We start from the raw sequence: 21,074 nt of genomic DNA, 5'->3' as shown, positions 1-21,074 counted from the left end.
TGTCACGAGTCAGTTATGTGCAAAGGTGAACCTGCAAAGAAAATGCTAGAGGCGTTTGTGTGCCACAGAGCGGCTTAGCCGTGGGATGTGACCCGTCCCAGCATATGCTGGAGGGTTTATCTGAGCCCTGATCAGGCTGAGATATCGGGAAGTAGTTCGGACTCCTTTATCGGTGTCCGGGAGTCTGGCTATCGAACCAAGGTTCGATTGAAAAAGCCGCAACTTGCTGCTTCTGTTGCTAAAGTGTCTGAATTCTCTTCGGCGCCAAGGTGAGGCTCGGTCTTGCCCGTAATCGTGGCTTCATCATGTGGGCCTGGTATTTTGAGATTTCCATAGGCGTGGCGTGATACCGCGTTGACTCATAGTTCACGCTGGTGATGCATAATAGCTACTGCCTAGAGGGATAATGTCGAAGACCAACTCTTTGGTATAGTGACTTTTTGGTGATCCGGGGACCATCTTCAGAATTATGGGGCCTGTACAACTGATCTTTGTTCCTGGTATGACACCTTGAAATGATGTTTTTAGTGGGTTTGATCTTTAAGTGATCCATGCCTATCCGGCGCACTGTGTCCTATTGCAGCAAATTTGGACTGTTGTATCCGTCAATAGGAGGATACTACTTGTTGATATTGGTCGGATGGTCTAGTCGATCGAAAATGATCGGTCGTATTTTTATATGGTGGGGCAACTTGCTTTGTCGAGTTGACGTCCCGAAGAGCGTACGTTCGCTCCCCTTTGGGGATGTGGACGGTGCTTATCATTTCGCCGTATTGGCGGAAGAGATTTCTGATGATCTGGGCTCCTTGCTCTGAGACCCCTTCTTATTGTTTCCGGCGCCGACCTGCCGACCTGTTTAAAGACCCAGCATTCTCTATTGGTATGATTGGCTGCCGTTCCTGGGGTACCATGAATTTGACATGGGCGGCCGAGTATGCGGCTCAGGCTGGATGGGCCCGAATTATTATTGTGACGAGTCTTCTCCCGCTGAACGGGCTGAGGGCTACGGGCTCCTGTATTGACTGTCGTGTCCTGGGCATTATCCTTCGTCTTGGGGCGCTTATATTTGTTGCGCCGAGTTTTGCAGACGTTGTTCCTGGCTGCTGATGTGCCCGGGGCGCCTGCTATGTTGTTGTTTAGCATGTATTGCTGGTCTTGTGAGTAGCCCCTGGCCGTAGTGTGTTGGCGGCGGGGTGTAGGCTGGCCTTTGGCTTTTAGTGCCTCCTCCTCAAATTGAGGTAGCAGCCTGCGCTTTCGGTAGCATTTTGTTCGGCGCTCAAGTCCGTATTCCTCGGCTGCCCGGACCTCAGTCCGTCTGTCTTGTAGCTGTTGTTGCTTCTTCGGTCTTCTTGCAGTGGCTATGAGCCGGCGCTTGAAGCGCTCCTGCTCCATGGGATCCTTAGGCAAGCCGAATTCATCGTTGCCTAGGCTCACCTTGTCTCTGGAGAGAGGCATATAGTTGTCATCCTTCAAATCTCCGTCTGTCGCCTGTTTACCTGGGCTAGCATGCCCGTGCTCCTGTTCGGCCTGTTCAAAGGCAGGCTGATCAGGGTTGTATTCATCTTCGGCAGTATCCGGATTGTTTTCATCTCCTGTGCCGGTATTGCTGTGGCGGGGCTTAGAGCGGCGCCGGTGACGCCCATGCTTTGATTTCCTCCCTGAGGGGTTATCTTCTGTTGCCTCATCGCCATTGTTGTCTTTGGGGGTGTCTACCATATATATATATATATCATATGAAGAGGTGGTTGTCCAGCGCCCTGTGGGCGGTGGTTCTTGTTCTTCTCCAGCATCGTCGTCTATACCATCGATGTCTTCGGAGTCGAAATTAAGCACGTCGGTCAAATCATCGATAGTAGCTATTAAGTGGGTGGTGGGTGGGTAACGAATTTCTTCGTCGCCTGCTCCCCACTCGAGCCGGACATAGTCCGGACAGGAATCCCCTGACAGGGAGATAGACTTCAATGAATTTAGCACGTCTTTCGAAGGGCGAGTGCTGAAAGATATCCGCAGCTGTGAACTCCCTGATCGGGGCCCAATCAGATTCGATGGGCATGGATGCACGCGGTCCGGAACCTACGACTGAAGACAAGTCCGGGGGTCCGGAGACACAGATTTCCTTGGAAGCGGAGTCTGTGTTCGGCTCTAACGCCGATAAGTGTGCGGCCTCCGTGGCGGGGTCCATCCACCCGTCCTCGGATGGCACGATCTATTCGGGATCAAAGTCCGGAGCCGTAGCAGGTGTGATATCCGGAATACCGTCCGACGGCAGATCTAAGTCATGCGCGTCGTGTGTGTTCGGCGCTCCTGACGTGGTCCCAAATCCATCTAAGATCGAGTCTCCGCGGATGTCGGCAGTGTAGTTTAGGTTCCCGAACCGACCTGATGGCCAGGGGCGTAGCTGTCGATCTGCTCCAGATGGCCAAACGAGTTGGCCCGCAGTGCGAAGCCGCCGAACACGAAAATCTGTCCGAGAAGAAAGTCTTACCCCGGACGGCGTTGTTGAAGGTTGGAGAAGCCATCGAGCCTTACAGCGACGACACAGAGGAACTCTCAATGAAAGCACCAATGTCGGTGTCAAAACCGGCGGATCTCGGGTAGAGGGTCCCGAACTGTGCGTCTAAGGCTAATGGTAACAGGAGGGCGGGGACACGATGTTTACCCAGGTTCGGGCCCTCTCGATGGAGGTAATACCTTACTTCCTGCTTGATTGATCTTGATGATATGAGTATTACAAGAGTTGATCTACCACGAGATCGTAGAGGCTAAACCCTAGAAGCTAGCCTATGGTATGATTGTTGTTCTTGTCCTACGGACTAAACCCTCCGGTTTATATAGACACCGGAGGGGGCTAGGGTTACACAGAGTCGGTTTACAGAGAAGGAGATCTATCATCCGGATCGCCAAGCTTGCCTTCCACGCAAAGGAGAGTCCCATCCGAACACGGGATGAAGTCTTCAATCTTGTATCTTCATAGTCCAACAGTCCGGCCAAAGTATATAGTCCGGCTGTCCGGATACCCCCTTATCCAGGACTCCCTCAGCCGTGCCTCTAGGAAATGAAAAAAACATATTTTTTTGTGAGAGGCACGATTTTGCTTCCGTGAGAGGTATAGATTTACTTTTGCGAGAGGCATGGCCATGCCTCTCCGAAACAGCTTCTGAAAAGGAAAAAATAAGTGCTCCCGGTTCAGTTTTTTCGTACATTTTTTCGTGAAAAAAGTTCGCCAAAAACTATCAACATGGGATGTAGTTTTGAAGATCTCGACGCGAGGAATCCAAAGATAAACACGGTTCAAGATTTGGGCGCACAACTTAAGAGATAAAACATTTTGAATAAATGGATCTATGAAAAAAAACTCCCAGGTTGTGATAAGTGATGCACATGCAGCGCGCCACTTGCCACAATCTAAGAATGGGAGAGTGCTTTTTAAAATGAGTACTTCTCAATTAGTGATTTCGCCGTGGACCTCGAAGCTAACGCTCAACCTCTGCTAAAAAAAAAGCCAACGCTCTACATGGTAAATGGACAGTATTATTCTGCGCGTGGGTTGGCCGGATAGCCGGACGGGGGTGCAGCTATGTCTCGCTTTACGCGGCACAATAGCTCAGCTCGCACGCAGGGAGCCAATAGTGGGTTGACTCATTAACGGCGACTGCTACAAACCATCCGGCTGATTTCCTAGGAAATCAGTCGAGTCAAACGCCGTTGGATTAATCCTCACACATCCGTTGGATCTGGTCAACACGTTGGACATGGCCTTCTTCTCTCATCGCAGCCGCAGCAAAAAAGCAACCACTGTGTCACCGACTCGCCGTAGGGAAGCAACGCCGCCTGGCTCGTAGCAGCAGTCGCGCCCCCTCATCAGCAGCGCATCGACGCTTCATCGACGGGCGCCAGCAAAGCTCGCAGCCGCCGGCTTCGCCGTGCTCCATCGCATCACCCCCGACGGCCGTCGTATGCTTCATTGCATCCCCTCGCCGCACGATGGTGCTCCATCGCAGCACCGGCTGCCGTCGCATCTCCCATATCCCATCGCAGTATCCGTTGGCCGCCGACGAAGCTTCAGTGCAGCGCTGCCACCGGGCACGGCGGAGCTCCATCGCAGTACCCGGACGGCCACCGCATGCTTCACTGCAGCACCCCACCGGGCAGTGGCGCTTCATCGCAGCATTGGCTCCCGTCGCATCTCCCATTGCAGCACCCGATGTCGCCGGCGAAGCTTCAGTGCAGCTCCGCCGCAGGCGCGGTGGTGCTCCATCGTAGCACCCCGACGGCCGCCGCATGCTTCACTGCAGCTCCCTACCGCGCGGATATTGCTCCATCGCAGCACTGGTTGCCGTCGCATCTCCCATCGTAGCACCCGATGGCCGTCGGCGAAGCTTCAGTGCAGCGCCGCCACCGGCGCGGTGGTCCTCCATCGTAGCACCGATTACCTCCTCCCCCGCGTCACAACATGCACCTCCTCCTGCTGCTTCACTTCCACTCTTGCAACGGCTGGTGGCTGGCCGTAAACAAACACGGCGCCCGTTTGCGGCAGTTGCAACGGCATGGTGAGGGTGTGCTTGGAGCAGGTCTGCAGGTGGCCTTGCAATGGTGGAGAACGAAAGGGGATGAGGAAGGAGAAGCCGAGTGGATAAGACGGGGATGGATGGCTCGGGATGTTTCCGTGGAGGATAGAGATGCGTTGGGCCACACGACACGTGTCTGCCAAGGGAGGAGGTTGACGCGTGAAGAAATCATCCGGTTGATTTAGATACTTTTCCCTCATTAACCGTACATTTTCCTCATGCTGATGACACACACGTTATTTCTTTATCTATTTTTATTTACTTATACCTTAAAAAATACAAAAAAAACAGTTTAGTATTTTTTTGAAGTGCTATCACGCACACTAAAAAAATGGTCATGCCGTTTGCTCAACTATTACAAAACATATTTGTACTAAAAAAATGTTCACTACACCTTTAAAACTGTTTATGCATTGCAAAAACAAATTTGTATTTTTCTATAAAAATATGATTAAAGAACATAAAGTATGTTAGCATATTTCAAAAAAATGTGTCATTGTAAAAAATAACTCAACATGTTTTTTGCAAAATATTCTACATGTATTCAAAAAAATATTATTCATGTATTTAAGAAATATGAAATACGTGTAAAAATGTGGTAGATGTATTAAAAAATGCATAATACGTATGAGAAGTAGTAGACATCAAAAAAATTGAAAAAATATTAATCATTTATATTGTAAATAAATCTAAAAAATATTCTTGATGTATAAAAAATGTATAATGTGTATGAAAAAAGTAGACATGTGCTATTTTTTAAATAAAAAGCAAATATTTTTGCTTCCTCCACAATTGCCGTAGTTGGTGATCTATCAATTTCTGTGCCCATAAGAATGCTCATAGCAGTGGTGCAGTTCGTCTCCAAGATGAAAGGTAGTGTGCTCCACTCAAGTGTGAGTGAGACCCCTTCGCGACAGGCAGCGACTTCTGCCTCCATCACGCTCGCACATGATGTAAGTAATGGCGAGATCCACAGATTACCTCTCCCTTGGAGTTATGAAGAATCATACCAACAACTCATGTCCTGATGCGAAGCATCCTATGGTCATCCCCATGGACCCTCCATCGTCTCATCAAGTGCCAAGAGGACCAGTGATACGAGCTAGAGCTAGAGCTCTTGAGACCGAGGTGACTTCCTTCCTTAGTGATATTCCACATGATCCACTCGAGACATGGTTACTACCTAAGTCTAGAATGTTGTGCATGATCAGGTACCAAGAAGGCCCTCTCGGAGATGCATGTGAAGACCACCAAGTCCCCAAGTTCACGGATGAAGAGGAACGGCGGAAGGCACCAGAGGAGTCTCCAGGACCCGGACATTCGGCCCCAAACCCCGGACATCCGGCCCCTGGAGCATCATCCCCAGCAGTAGCCCAGCCAACAAGGACCTACAAGCCCCAGACATCCGGCCAAGCCCGGAAATCCAGCCAAGCCTGGAAATCCGGCCTGAGCCCCGGACATCCGGCGCCCGCATATCTAAAGAGCATCTAAACGGCCCCCGCCAGCCCGGACATTCGGCCAGAGGCCCGAACAACCGACCTGAAGCGAGCTGCCGGACATCCGGCCTCTGGCATGAAAAGCCGGCACCCTCCTTCCAGTGAGCATCAGGACGGTGCCAGGCCAGCCCGTACATCCGACCCGACAACCCGGACATCCTGCCCGTCGCCCGGACGTCCGGCTCCATCTGTTTGCACATAGTAACGGGCCGAAGCCCATGTATCCCTTCGCCCCCTAGATTTTATATACTCCATCTCCCTCACATTTTAGGGTTAGCATAGGTTTAGCTAATTTATAGATAGAACTTTGCTCATCCTTGTGGTTCTTCTCGATCAAGAGACCGCGGCCTCTACGGAGAAGATCCACACCGGATTCAAGACCCCTCACGGGAAGATCCATCGCGGATTCAAGACCTCTTCACGGAGAAGAACTTGCTACTTGTATCGTCCTTTGTTGATTGTGGATCATGTATCTCTTTGTGTTTCGAGGATCTAGCACATGTGTGATCATTTCTTGTCTATTTGAGTGTTTCCTCTCGTTTCCCCTCATGATTTCCCTCACGTTTCCCCTCGTGTTCTTCGTGTTCTTCGCGGGATCCCCTCCATTTCATGAATGATTGGTCACTAGGGTTCCATCCTACATCATCTGGGTATCAGAGCCAGGTTGATCACGAATTTGGAGCCCCTACCGTTGTTTTTGTCGATTTTGTCCCAAATTCAAAAATCCCCACAAAATAGCTCTCTCATTTTTTTGTGTTTTGTTAGTGTGATGAAGTTTTGTTGGATTTGACAGTGGATTTTGTGTGTTGCAAGTAGATCTACCTTTCCCCCATCCTTTCCCCAATTTTCATCCACAAAATCTCTTGAATTTTGCCCCGAAATCGCCTTTTCCGCCACGAGTTCATCCATGGACCCAGAGCCGGACATCCGGCCCGTGACCCCGGACATTCGCCGACCCCGGAGATCCGGCCCGCAAGCCCGGACATCTGGCCCCTGACAACACCATTTCCCATCCACCGCTCTAACTCTCGCCAACGTGACCGGGCATACCACCATCACTTCTGCATACCACCACCGCTTTCCGCAACCACCACCTCTTACCCTCTACCAACTCCAAAAATTTGACATGTTTTGTTTATTGAGAATTTGAGTTGCGGTTTCCGTTTCCTAACATGTTTCGGCAACCTAGGGACGGTTCGACATCGACACCACTGCCGCTCATCTTCACCAAGGACTCGTCATCAACAATGACCACCTCATCATTTTGACACCCTCAACCATAAGCAAGGTTGGTAACTTCGATGACAACTTTGTGTACTCCTTGCCATTTACGTTGATAACCACATAGCCTTCCTTCTGTGTCACTTACCCAACGAGACTAGCCTTTGAGTATTGTCGGCAACGTTACTTGTGCACATTAGTGATTATGGCATATATCATCATCTTGGTGTCCATATATTGGTATCATTTCTTCTGTCACAAGGTAGTCATAGCATATACACAATTGCTATCTTGGTTCGTGAAGTTCTGCATAAGCGGCTATCAAAAGAGCTCAAAAGAGAAAGAGCCAAACAAGCTTTTAAGCAAAAGAGAAAGATAAGCAAAGAGCTTTTAAGCCAGAACCATAACATCATACTACATTAAGATGGTCATACTAGATCATCTTGGATCATATCATCGGAACACCATACATATAACATACTTGGTATAGAAGTTGTTGCATTTTGCTTAGTAGGTTGTGCACAAGTTCCGTATCCGCCTATTGTGCAATCGTGCTAGCGTCTCTCTAGAGTTGTGCAACAAGAGCATTTTCATGGATTCCACATTTTGGCTCATTCCTTGGTTGCATGACCCCATTTATCTATCTGTGTGTGTGTTTCTATGTACCACTATCTTGCTATTGGTCTACTTGTCGCATTTGCAAATTTGCAAATTTTTTACAACATCATTGAGTCTCACTAACAGTTGCATAAAATTTGTCCCACCATCCTAACCGAGCTCCACCATAAGCTTTCTTTGTGTAGGTGTGAGCGATTGAGAAGATACGGTACCAATTGTGCTATTTCCTTATTACATCATTGAGTGATCTTTGATCAATTTTCAACATCGGTCAAGGTACATTTGGTATTGTTCTTCCCTTTCCTCCACTCATACATTTTCTTGAAATGATGGATATGCCAAGTTCTTCTACCAATCCACTCTTCATCGAACAAGACGAGGACCTGAACACCTACGTCACCAAGAACCACCTCTTCAGTGCACAAAGTTTGCATAAAGAACAACAAGCATTGAGCGACCGCATCGACAATCTTGCCACCGACTTGCGACATTCCGAGCAACGTACAAGAGACTACTTCGACAACAAGCTCGACAAACACAAACAAGAGAACGATGCAAGAATGGACAAAATTCGTGCCTTGTTGGTCAACTGCTCTTCTACCACTTTGTCATCTTCAAGATGGAGCCTCTCGAGTCGACACTCCGGCGACACAATCTCCCGCACAAGTACATCGACATCGAACACTCTACGTCGAGCCGCGCGCCGAGACCGTCAAGCAAACTGCAATCCTCTACACGACAATCATACATAAGAGCAACTTGAAGAGGAAGAACATCGGCATCGCCAAAATCAAGCTAACTTTGCGCAAGCACAAGAAAGGCAACGCCTACGCCAAGAAGAGGAAGAGCGCGCACGCCAACATCAAGACAAGCAAGACGCCAAAGTTCTTTGTCAACAACAACGACGCGAAACTCAAGCACTTGAGGCGCAACGTGCCCTCCGAGACACAAGTCGCGTTGTTGCCGCACGCAATCAACATACACACAATCAAGAAGAAGCACTTCACAATGAAGTTCAAGAGAGGATTTATCAAGCATGGTTGCACCGACAAGTTCCCCAAGCTCCTCCTCAAGCTAGACAAGAACTGTTGGGGAATGTAGTGATTCAAAAAATTTCCTACGATCACGCAAGATCTATCTAGGAGATGCATAGCAACGAGATGGGAGAGTGTGTCCACGTACCCTCATAGACTGAAAGCGGAAGCGTTTAGTAACGCGGTTGATGTAGTCGAACGTCTTCATGATCCAACCGATCCAAGTATCGAACGTACGGCACCTCCGTGTTCACCACACGTTCAGCATGATGACATCCCTCGTGCTCTTGATCCAGTTGAGGACGGGGGAGAGTTTCGTCAGCACGATGGTGTGGCGACGGTGATGATGAAGTTACCGTGCAGGGCTTCGCCTAAGCACTGCGACGATATGACCGAGGTGTTAAACTATGGAGGGGGGCACCGCACACGGCTAAGAGATAGTCTGTTGTGCTTTGGGGTGCCCCCTGCCCCTGTATATAAAGGAGGGAGGGAGGAGGCAGCGGACCTAGAGGGGCGTGCCAAAGGGGGTAGTCCTACTAGAACTCCTAGTCCTAGTAGGAGTCCCCCTTCTTTTTTTGGAGTAGGAGAAGGGGGAAGAGAAAGAGAGAGGGAGAAGGAAAGGGGGCGCCCCTCCCTTAGTGCAATTCGGTTTGGCTAGGGGGGCGCGCGCGCCACCTACCTATATGCAATATTTACCTGTCGTTTCAATTAAATTTGCATGTGCCAAGCTCTAAACCATCAAATAATAATCTGTTTTGTATGCCCGAATCGCTCATGTAGTGACTAGTGGCTGTCAGTATCTTCCATGCTAGGTGGGTTATTCTCACGATGAGTGGACTCCTCTCATCATTCACGAGAAAAATGGCTGGTAATTGGGCTGCCTAGTCCCATGATCAAAAGATCAAAATCAAATCAAAATAATTGCAAACAAAACTCCCCCAGGATTGATGTTAGTTGGAGGCACCCGTTGTTTCGGCAAGCCATGGATTGATGATTGTTGGTGGAGGGGGAGTAAAAACTTTACCATTCTGTTTAGGAACCGCCTATAATGTATCCAGTATGGAAGAAACTGGGAACCCTTGATTGTTATGTTGACAATGAAAGCATACCTCTCAAAATTATTTTCATCTCTATTTCAAAATCGAGCTCTGGAACCTCTGCAAATCCCTGCTTCCCTCTGTGAAGGGCCTATCTTTTACTTTTATGCAAGAGTGGGTAATATTCCTTCTCATTCCTACCTACTCTTTAGTTGGCAAGCACCGTGTGATGGGGAAAGATCTAAGCATATATGGCCATTCAAATATATTTGATCATGAATTATTATTGTTGAAAATTATTTATATGATAAGTAAGTTGGGAGGCGAAACATTAAGCCCCGATATTTCTCCGTGTTCGATGGATGCTATTTGTTCAAAAAATATGCTTTGAGTGGTAGCAATCATGGAAGACTATATGATAGTTGAGTATGCGGGGTTTACTAAATCAAAGCTCTGACATAGACCTTGCCTGAAAATAAGATGAATTGCAATTGTTTGATGACTAAGAACATAGTTTGCTAGTTTTCAAGAAAGTTTATGGTATATGCTTTAACATGTGAATAGTTTGTTACTTGATTGTGAGAAGTTTTATGAGATGAACCACTGTTATGACATATAATGATGCTAGAAAAGGTGATTGAAATTATGATTGATCAAACTTGTGCACCTGCTAGCATTCACACTTCATAAATTATTTCTTTTATCATTTACCTACTCGAGGACGAGCAGGAATTAAGCTTGGGGATGTTGATATGTCTCCAACGTATCTATAATTTATGAAGCATTCATGCTATATTATTATATGTTTTGGATGTTTATGGGCTTTATTATGCACTTTTATATTATTTTTGGGACTAACCTATTAACCGGAGGCCCAGCCCATATTGTTGTTTTCTTGCCTATTTCAGTGTTTCGAAGAAAAGGAATATCAAACGGAGTCCAAACGGAATGAAATCTTCGGGAGAGTTATTTTTGGAACGGAAGAAATCCAGGGGACTTGGAGTGCACGTAAGGGAAGCAACAAGGAAGCCACGAGGTAGGGAGGCGTGCCCTACCCCCTGGACGCGCCCCCACCCTCATGGGCCCCTCGTGGCCCCCCCGACCAACTTCTTTCGCCTATATATGTCCATATACCCTAAAAACATTGGGGAGCACAATAGATCGGGAGTTCCGCCGCCGCAAGCCTCTGTAGCCACCAAAAACCAATAAGGACCCTGTTCAAGCACCCTGCCGGAGGGGGGATCCCTCACCGGTGGCCATATTCATCATCCCGGTGCTCTCCATGACGAGGAGGGAGTAGTTCACCCACGAGGCTAAGGGTATGTACCAGTAGCTATGTGTTTGATCTCTCTCTCTCTCTTGTTCTTGAGGTGATACGATCTTGATGTATCGTGAACTTTGCTATTATATTTGGATCTTATGATGTTTCTCCCCCTCTACTCTCTTGTAATGGAATGAGTTTTCCCTTTGACGTTATCTTATCAGATTGAGTCTTTAAGGATTTGAGAACACTTGATGTATGTCTTGCCATACTTATCTGTGGTGACAATGGGATATTCATGTGATCTACTTGATGTATGTTTTGGTGATCAACTTGCGGGTTCAGTGACCTTGTGAACTTATGCATAAGGGTTGGCACACGTTTTCGTCTTGACTCTCCGGTAGAAACTTTGGGGCACTCTTTGAAGTTCCATGTGTTGGTTGAATAGATGAATTTGAGATTTTGTGATGCATATCGTATAATCATACCCACGGATACTTGAGGTGACATTGGAGTATCTAGGTGACATTAGGGTTTTGGTTGATTTGGGTCTTAAGGTGTTATTCTAGTACGAACTCTATGATAGATCGAACGGAAAGAATAGCTTCGTGTTATTTTACTACAGACTCTTGAATAGATCGATCAGAAAGGATAACTTTGAGGTGGTTTCGTACCCTACAATAATCTCTTCGTTTGTTCTCCGCTATTAGTGACTTTGGAGTGACTCTTTGTTGCATGTTGAGGGATAGTTATATGATCCAGTTATGTTATTATTGTTGAGAGAACTTGCACTAGTGAAAGTATGAACCCTAGGCCTTGTTTCCTAGCATTGCAATACCGTTTACGCTCACTTTTATCATTAGTTACCTTGCTGTTTTTATATTTTCAGATTACAAAAAGCTATATCTACCATCCATATTGCACTTGTATCACCATCTCTTCGTCGAACTAGTGCACCTATAAAATTTACCATTGTATTGGGTGTGTTCGGGACACAAGAGACTCTTTGTTATTTGGTTGCAGGGTTGTTTGAGAGAGACCATCTTCAACCTACGCCCCCACGGATTGACAAACCTTAGGTCATCCACTTGAGGGAAATTTGCTACTGTCCTACAAACCTCTGCACTTGGAGGCCCAACAATGTCTACAAGAAGAAGGTTGTGTAGTAGACATCAAGCTCTTTTCTGGCGCCGTTGCCGTGGAGGTGAGTGCTTGAAGGTATGTCTTTAGATCTTGCAATCGAATCGTTTTGTTTCTTGTTTTATCACTAATTTAGTCTATAAAAGAAAACTACAAAAAATGGAGTTAAGTTTGTCTCATACGCTTCATCTTTTTAATATCTTTCGTGAGAATGATGGAAAGGAAAAGTGTGCTCAAGTGCTAGAAGAAGAAGTCTATAAAATGTTTGGCACTAATTCTTTGAATGATGAGCATGATTGCAATGTTGTTAGTATGAACTCTTTGAATATCCATAGTACTAATGATGATTGCACTAGTTATGATGAAAATGTCTCCTATAAGCATGTCAATTTTTGTGGAGTGTATTGGGTTTGCAAGTACACACCAAATAGGGAAGATAGATATTGCAAGAGGCATAAGAATTTAGAAACTAAATGGTTGCAAGAAAGGCTAAATGTGAGTGCTAAAAATTTAAAATTTCTTTATCGTACTTGTGAACTTTGCAATGAACATGGTCATTTAAATCTCCGATGCAAATTTGTTTCATGATCGAATCGTGTCCAAAAATTGTGATGACTTAATTTCCCTTGCGCATCATAATGAACTTAGTTTGCTTTTGGGTTATGAAGAATTGAAACGTGCAACTAAGCATATTCCACAATATAACCTTAAGCAATTCCTTGATATTAATCTAGAGGAAATTTATATGTATTGTGCGGTGAATTACATTGAAAATCCTTATATTGCCAATTACATAAAGAAAAGAAAACAAATAGAAGATGAAGAGAATACTAATGAAAGGGAAGAGACTTCCCAATATCTTCCTATTATTTCTTATGATGAATCAGGTAACGAGGAGGAGCCTTCTATTCAACCAATCTCATTAATAAGGAGCTCCAAAATGAGGATTAAACCCACACATGATGTGAAGAATAAAAAGAAAAGACGGAGAAGAAAAGGTAAAAAGGTATCCCTCCCAAATGATGTTGCTCCTACTACTCATTGTGATGATGATAATTGCTATACTATTGGTGCTATCCATACTATTAATGATGAGAGTGATTATGCTTATCATATGAAAAGGCCCAAGCTTGGGGATGCTATGTTTGATGAGAATAACATATTTGAGAATATATTTGCTGCAATTAATGTTTTTCCCAAGCTTGGGGATGCTATGTTTAATGAAGATGATATTTTTAGCCTCCCAAGTTTTGATATGCAAATTTGTTATGATGATAGCATGCCTCCTACTTATGATGATTATATTGATGAAAGTGGGTTTGGAAGAGTGTCAACTTTAGGAAGTAGTGATCCCACTATTTTGGAGGATGTTGAATCTTATTGTGATGAATATGAAAGTGGATTTGGAGAGGTCGTGACTTTATTTAGTGATGATTCCACTATTTTGGAAGAGGTTTCAATTGATTATGATGAGAACAAAGTTGCTACTTATGATGATTATTGTGATGAAACTTATGCTATAAAAAGTAGTGATGATTATATTTATAAAACTTGCCATGATTATGATTACCCTTTTTCTGAACATTACTCTTTTAATGTGGAAACAATTTATAGTATTCGAGTCTCTTATGATACTCCCACTATCCCGAATGAGAAGAATTTTGCTTATGTGGAGAGTAGTAAATTTTCTATGCAAGTAGATCATGAAAAGAATGCTTTAGGTGCTAGTTATATTGTTGAATTCATTCATGATGCTACTGAAAATTATTGTGAGGGAAGAATATATGCTTGCAGGAATTGCAATAATATCAAGTTTCCTTTCTATGTGCTTAAAATCTTGAAGCTATGCTTGTTTTACCTTCCTATGCTAGTTGATTATTCTTCCCATAAGTTGTTTGCTCACAAAATCCCTATGCATAGGAAGTGGGTTAGACTTAAATATGCTAGTCATATTCTTCATGATGCTCCCTTTATGTTTCAATTCTTATATTTTATGTGAGCATCATTGAAATCATCATGCCTGGCTAGAAAGGCATTAAAGAAAATCGCTTGTTGGGAGACAACCCAATATTTACCTTTACTGTTTTTGTGTGTTAACATGATTATGCTACTTTATTAATCATGTTTTATAGCTTTTGTTTCAATAAAGTTCCAAGTAAGGCCTTTAGGATAGCTTACGGTCATAGTTGTGTTGATCCTGCTGAAAATCAGAAACTTTTGCAGCCAGTAAATTAGTTTTGATAATTCACATAAACGTGCTTTTGATCTGGATTGGTACACAAATTTATTAGGACTTCCTAATTTGGTAGGATTTTTGGAGTTCTAGAAGTATACGTTTGATACAGATTACTACAGACTGTTCTGTTTTTGACACATTCTGTTTTCTATGTGTTGTTTGTTTATTTTGATGAATCTATGAGTAGTACCAGAGGGTATGAACCATAGAGAAGTTGGAATAAAGTATATATTACACCAATATGAATTTAGAATGAGTTCACAACAGTACCTAAGTGGTGGTTTTATTTTCTTATACTAACGGAGCTTACGAGTTTTCTGTTGAGTTTTGTGTTGTGAAGTTTTCAAGTTTTGGGTAAAGATTTGATTGACCATAGAATAAGGAGTGGCAAGAGCCTAAGCTAGGGGTTGACCAAGGCACCCTAAGGTAATATTCAAGGACAACCAAGAGCCTAAGCTTGGGGATGCCCCGGATGGCATCCCCTCTTTCGTCTTTGTTCATCGGTAACTTTACTTGGAGCTATATTTTTATTCACCACATGATATGTGTTTTGCTTGTAGCGTCATTTCATTTTGTTTTGTTTTGCTTTATGTTTGAATAAAATACCAAGATCTGAAATTCTTAAATGAGAGAGAGTCTTCACATAGCTACATAATTATTTAAGTACTCATTGATCTTCACTTATATCTTTTTGGAGTAGTTTGTCATTTACTCGTGTGCTTCACTTATATCCTATGAGTAAATGGTTGAATGAGTTGAATGTCGTAAATCTGAAATTATATATGTTCCATATGCTTATCCCATGGGGAGTAATGACTTCACATCTAAGAAGTAGAGGTAGTAAATTTATTGAAGGTTAGCAAGCATTGTATTGGTCACTTGAACAATTCATGAAATAATATTGAAGGAAGAGAGATTTCACATATAAATATACTATCTTAGACATCTTCTATGATTGTGAGCCCCATTAATTATTTTCAAATCCGAGCAAATTAGTTCAAATTGGACAAGGAAGACAACGTAATGAGTTATGCTTGGGTATATTTGTATAGAAGTTATATTGTTATAGATCCTCCAACATGTGGTGCTTGCTTTTTAGAATCCTTTGCTAGCCAAAATATTTGTACTAAGCGGGAATACTGATTGTGCATCCAAATCCCTTGATCCAAGTTTCTTCCATGAGTGTCCACCATACCTACCTATATGCGGTATTTACCTGTCGTTCCAAGTAAATTTGCATGTGCCAAACTCTAAACCATCAAATAATAATCTGTTTTGCATGCCCGAATCGCTCATGTAGCAACTAGGGGCTGTTAGTATCTTCCATGCTAGGTGGGTTATTCTCATGATGAGTGGACTCCACTCATCATTCACAAGAAAAATGGCTGGTAACTGGGATTCCCAGTCCCATGATCAAAAGATCAAAATCAAAATAAAAAATAATTGCAAATAAAACTCCCCCAGGATTGATGTTAGTTGGAGGCACCCATTGTTTCGGGCAAGCCATGGATTGATGATTGTTGGTGGAGGAGGAGTAAAAACTTTACAATTCTGTTTGGGAACCGCCTATAATGTATGTAGTATGCAAGATATTGGGAACTCTTGGTTGTTATGTTGACAATGAAAGCATACCTCTCAAAATTATTTTCATCTCTATTTCAAAATTGAGCTCTGGCACTTCTGCAAATCCCTGCTTCCCTCTGCGAAGGGCCTATCTTTTACTTTTATTTAAGAGTCAGTAGTATTCCTTCTCATTCCTACCTACTCGTTAGTTGGCAAGCATCGTGTGTTGGGGAAAGATCTAAGCATATATGGCCATGCAAATATATTTGATCATGAATTATGCATAGGCATCTTGTAAGAAAACAAATTATTAAGGCAAGCAAAAGCTAGCATATGCAAGGAAGAACAAAGAGATGATACAATCTCAACATCAAGAGAGGTAATTTAGTAACATGAAAATTTCTACAACCATATTTTCCTCTCTCATAATAATTACATGTGGGATCATAAGCAAATTCAACAAAATAGCTATCACATAACATATTCTCAACACGATCCACATGCATGCAAAGTTGACACTCTTCCAAGATAGTGGGATTAACATTAACTAAAGTCGTGACCTCTCCAAACCCACTTTTTTCAAAAATTTCATAAGATTGAACATTCTCCAAATATGTGGGATCTAAAGTTGACACTCTTCCAAACCAACTTTCAATATTATTGCAAACACTATTATCAATCTCATATTCATCATGGGGCTTAAATAAATTTTCAAGATCATAAAAAGAATCACCCCAATCATGATCATTGCAACAAGTAGTAGACATAGCAAAACTAGCATCCCCAAGCTTAGGGTTTTGCATATTATTAGCACAATTGACATCAAGAGAATTTATAGTAAAATTATTGCAATCATGCTTTTTATTCAAGGACCCATCGTGAATCTCTTCATAAATTACTTCATCACAATTTTCAGATTCACGAATTTCAAGCAAAACTTCATAAAGATAATCTAGTGAACAAAACTCACTAGCAATTGGTTCAACATAATTGGATCTCTTAAAGAGAATAGCAAGTGGATGAGGATCCATAAACTTTTAGCAAGCGAAGATGCAAGCACATAGAAGGCACATGGAGACACAAGCAAACAAAAACGCAAGCGAAAGAGAGAGGAGATTGGGAAAGAGAGGGCGAATAAAACGGCAAGGGTGAAGTGGGGGAGAGGAAAACGAGAGGCAAATAATGTAATGCGAGAGATAGGGATTGTGATGGGTACTTGGTATGTTGACTTTTGCGTAAGCCTCCCCGGCAACGGTGCCAGAAATTCTTCTTGCTACGTATCGAGCTTGTGTTGGATTTCCCCGAAGAGGAGAGGATGATGCAGCACAGTAGCGTAAGTATTTCCCTCAGTTTTTGAGAACCAAGGTATCAATCCAGTAGGAGACCACACGCAAGTCCCTTGTACCTGCACAAAACGATAGCTACTCGCAACCAACGCTTAGGGGTTGTCAATCCCTTCACGGTCACTTACAAGGGTGAGATCTGATAGATATAATATTTTTGGTATTTTTGGTATAAAGATGCAAAGTAAAAAGTAAAAGCAAAAGCAAGTGAATAAAGTGATGGAGATTGATATGATGAGAATAGACCCGGGGGCCATAGGTTTCACTAGTGGCTTCTCTCAAGAGCATAAGTATTCTACGGTGGGCGAACAAATTACTGTTGAGCAATTGACAGAATTGAGCATAGTTATGAGGTTATCCAGGCAATGATCATGTATATAGGCATCACGTCCGTGACAAGTAGACCGAAACGATTCTGCATCTACTACTATTACTCCACTCATCGACCGCTATCCAGCAAGCATCTAGAGTATTAAGTTAAAAACAGAGTAACGCCTTAAGAAAGATGACATGATGTAGAGGAATAAATTCATGCAATATGATAAATACCCCATCTTGTTATCCTCAATGGCAACAATACAATACGTGCCTTGCAACCCTTTCTGTCACTGGGTAAGGTCACCGCAAGATTGAACCCAAAGCTAAGCACTTCTCCCATTGCAAGAACTACCAATCTAGTTGGCCAAACCAAACTGATAATTCGAAGAGACTTGCAAAGATAACTTAATCATACATAAAAGAATTTAGAGAAGAATCAAATATTTTCCATAGATAAGCTGGATCATAAACCCACAATTCATCGGTCTCAACAAACACACCGCAAAAAGAAGATTACATCGAATAGATCTCCACGAGAGAGGGGGAGAACATTGTATTGAGATCCAAAAAGAGAGAAGAAGCCATCTAGCTACTAACTATGGACCCGAAGGTCTGAAGTAAACTACTCACACTTCATCGGAGGGGCTATGGTGATGATGTAGAAGCCCTCCGTGGTGGATGCCCTCTCCGGCGGAGCTCCGGAACAGGCCCCAAGATGGGATCTCGCGGATACAGAAAGTTACGGTGGTTGAATTAGGTTTTTGGATCCGTCCCCGATCTGTTGGGGGTACGTAGGTATATATAGGAGGAAGGAGTACATCGGTGGAGCGTCAGGGGGCCCACGAGGTAGGGGGCGCGCCCAGGGGAGGGGGGGGGGGAGGGCGCGCCCCCACCCTCGTGACCGCCTCTGGCACTTCTTGGAGTAGGGTCCAAGTCTCCTGGATCACGTTCGGTGAGAAGATCATGTTCCCAAAGGTTTCATTCCGTTTGGACTCCGTTTGATATTCCGTTTCTTCGAAACACTGAAATAGGCAAAAAAAAAACAGCAATTCTAGGCTGGGCCTCTGGTTAATAGGTTAGTCCCAAAAATAATATAAAAGTGGAAAATAAAGCCCATTATAGTCCAAAACAATAGATAAAGTAGCATGGAGCAATCAAAAATTATAGATACGTTGGAGACATATCACCGGGTACTTCAATCGCTTGAACCAAGTGGGAGTTAATCTTCCAGATAAGAGAGTGATTGACAAAGTTCTCCAGTCACTATCACCAAGCTACTAGAGTTTCGTGATGAACTATAACATGCAAGGGAAGATGATACCAGAGCTGTTCGTCGTGCTTAAGGCCGTGAAGGTAGAAATCAAGAAGGAGCATCAAGGGTTGATGGTTAACAAGACCACTGGTTTCCAGAAGGGGCAAGGGAAAGAAGGGAAACTTTATGAATGGCAAGCCAGTTGTCACTCCAGTGAAGAAACCCAGGAACCCAAACCCAAGACAAAGTGCTTCTATTTGGGGAACGGTCACTGGTAGCGGAACCGCCTCAAATACTTGGTAGATAAAAAGGCTGGCAACTTCAACAAAAGTATATTTGATACATGTGTTATTGATGTGTACCTTACTAGTACTCCTAGTAGCACCTGGGTATTAGATATTGGTTCAGTTGCTAATATTGGTAACTCGAAACAAAAGCTACGGAATAAACGAGGACTAGCTAAGGGCGAGGTGATGATGTGTGTTGGAAGTGTTTCCAAGGTTGATTTGATCACCATCACACGCTCCCTCTACCTTCGGGATTAGTGTTGAACCTAGATAAATGTTGTTTGCATTGGTGTGTGCGTTGATCATGAACATGATTCGATCATGTTTATTGCAATACGGTTATTCATTTAAGTCAGAGAATAATGGTTATTCTGTTTACATGAATAACACTTTCTATGGTCATGCACCCAATGTGAATGGTCTATTGAATCTTGGTCGTAGTGATACACATGTTCATAACATTGATGCCAAAAGATGTAGAGTTGATAATGATAGTACCGCTTTCTTGTGGCACTGCCGCTTAGGTCATATTGGTGTAAAGCGCATGAAGAACCTCCATGCCGATGGACCTTTGAAGTCACTTGATTTCCAATCACTTAACACATGCGAACCATGCCTCGTTGGCAAGATGACTAAAACCCCTTTTTTTGGAACAATGGACCGAGCAAGTGACTTCACTACTAGGGAAAAGCCTATACACAAAATCTTACCAGTAGCATGCTTTAAAATAAGGCGTTGATGCTAATTAGCAGTAGCACGCGCACAAAGCACGCTGCTAAAACAAATGTATCAGTAGCGCGCCCGCTCTAAGACGCGCTACTGCTATAATTGCCACGACGCTGCCACGAGGCTAGTTCTAGCAGCAGTGCATTAACATAAAGAGCGGTACTACTATGGATCATAGCTGTAGCGCATTTACACAATAATCACTACTGCTAAGTTTACTACAAAAATTTAGTCCCACCTTGCTCCGTGGAGAGATTTGTACCACCTTAAATATGTTACTTCTAAAACTTTCACAAGCACTTGGTCTTCATTGAACTCTATGTGTAGGATCTATGGCCGCAATAGGAATCTTCACCAGTTCTTAAACCAACCGGTGAGGATTCCTATTGACAAATCAGATTGTACACAAAAAGAACATTGATGATCAATGTATTTTTTATGTCTATTTTTACATGCTGACACATAGCAGTAGCGCATTCTTTGTGAAAGGCGCTACTGATAGGTCGTTTAGGAGTAGCACCTTATGCTATAGCGCGCTACTGCTAAGCCATTCCATCTCCCACCCCCACTCTCCTCTAACCGATCCAGATCACACTCACACTCACTCGATCTCCCCCTCAACCCCCCGCGCCGGTCCTCCCCCGTCGCCCTCCTCCGATCTGCGCCGCCATCACCTCCTCCTCCTCGCGGTACTCGGTACCGGCTTCCTCCTCCGTCCTCCCTCCACTCGCCACTGGCCGGCCCCTCCTCGCTCCGCGTTCCTCCTCCGTCCTCCCTCCACTCGCCGCTGGCCGACCCCTCCTCGCTCTGCCTTCCTCCTCCGTCCTACTCTCTTCTCCCTCCTCGAGTCGCCCCTCCTTCTCCCTCCTCCCTGCTACATTTTGATTTAGTAGGCTAGTTCATATGCAACATTTTGATTTAGTTGATATGATTTAGTTGATTTAGTAGGCTAGTTGATTTAGTTGATTTAGAAC

Source organism: Triticum aestivum, chromosome 3B (genome assembly GCF_018294505.1).
Source record: "Triticum aestivum cultivar Chinese Spring chromosome 3B, IWGSC CS RefSeq v2.1, whole genome shotgun sequence".
Lineage (NCBI taxonomy): Eukaryota > Viridiplantae > Streptophyta > Magnoliopsida > Poales > Poaceae > Triticum > Triticum aestivum.
Note: the sequence above shows the minus strand (reverse complement) of the source record.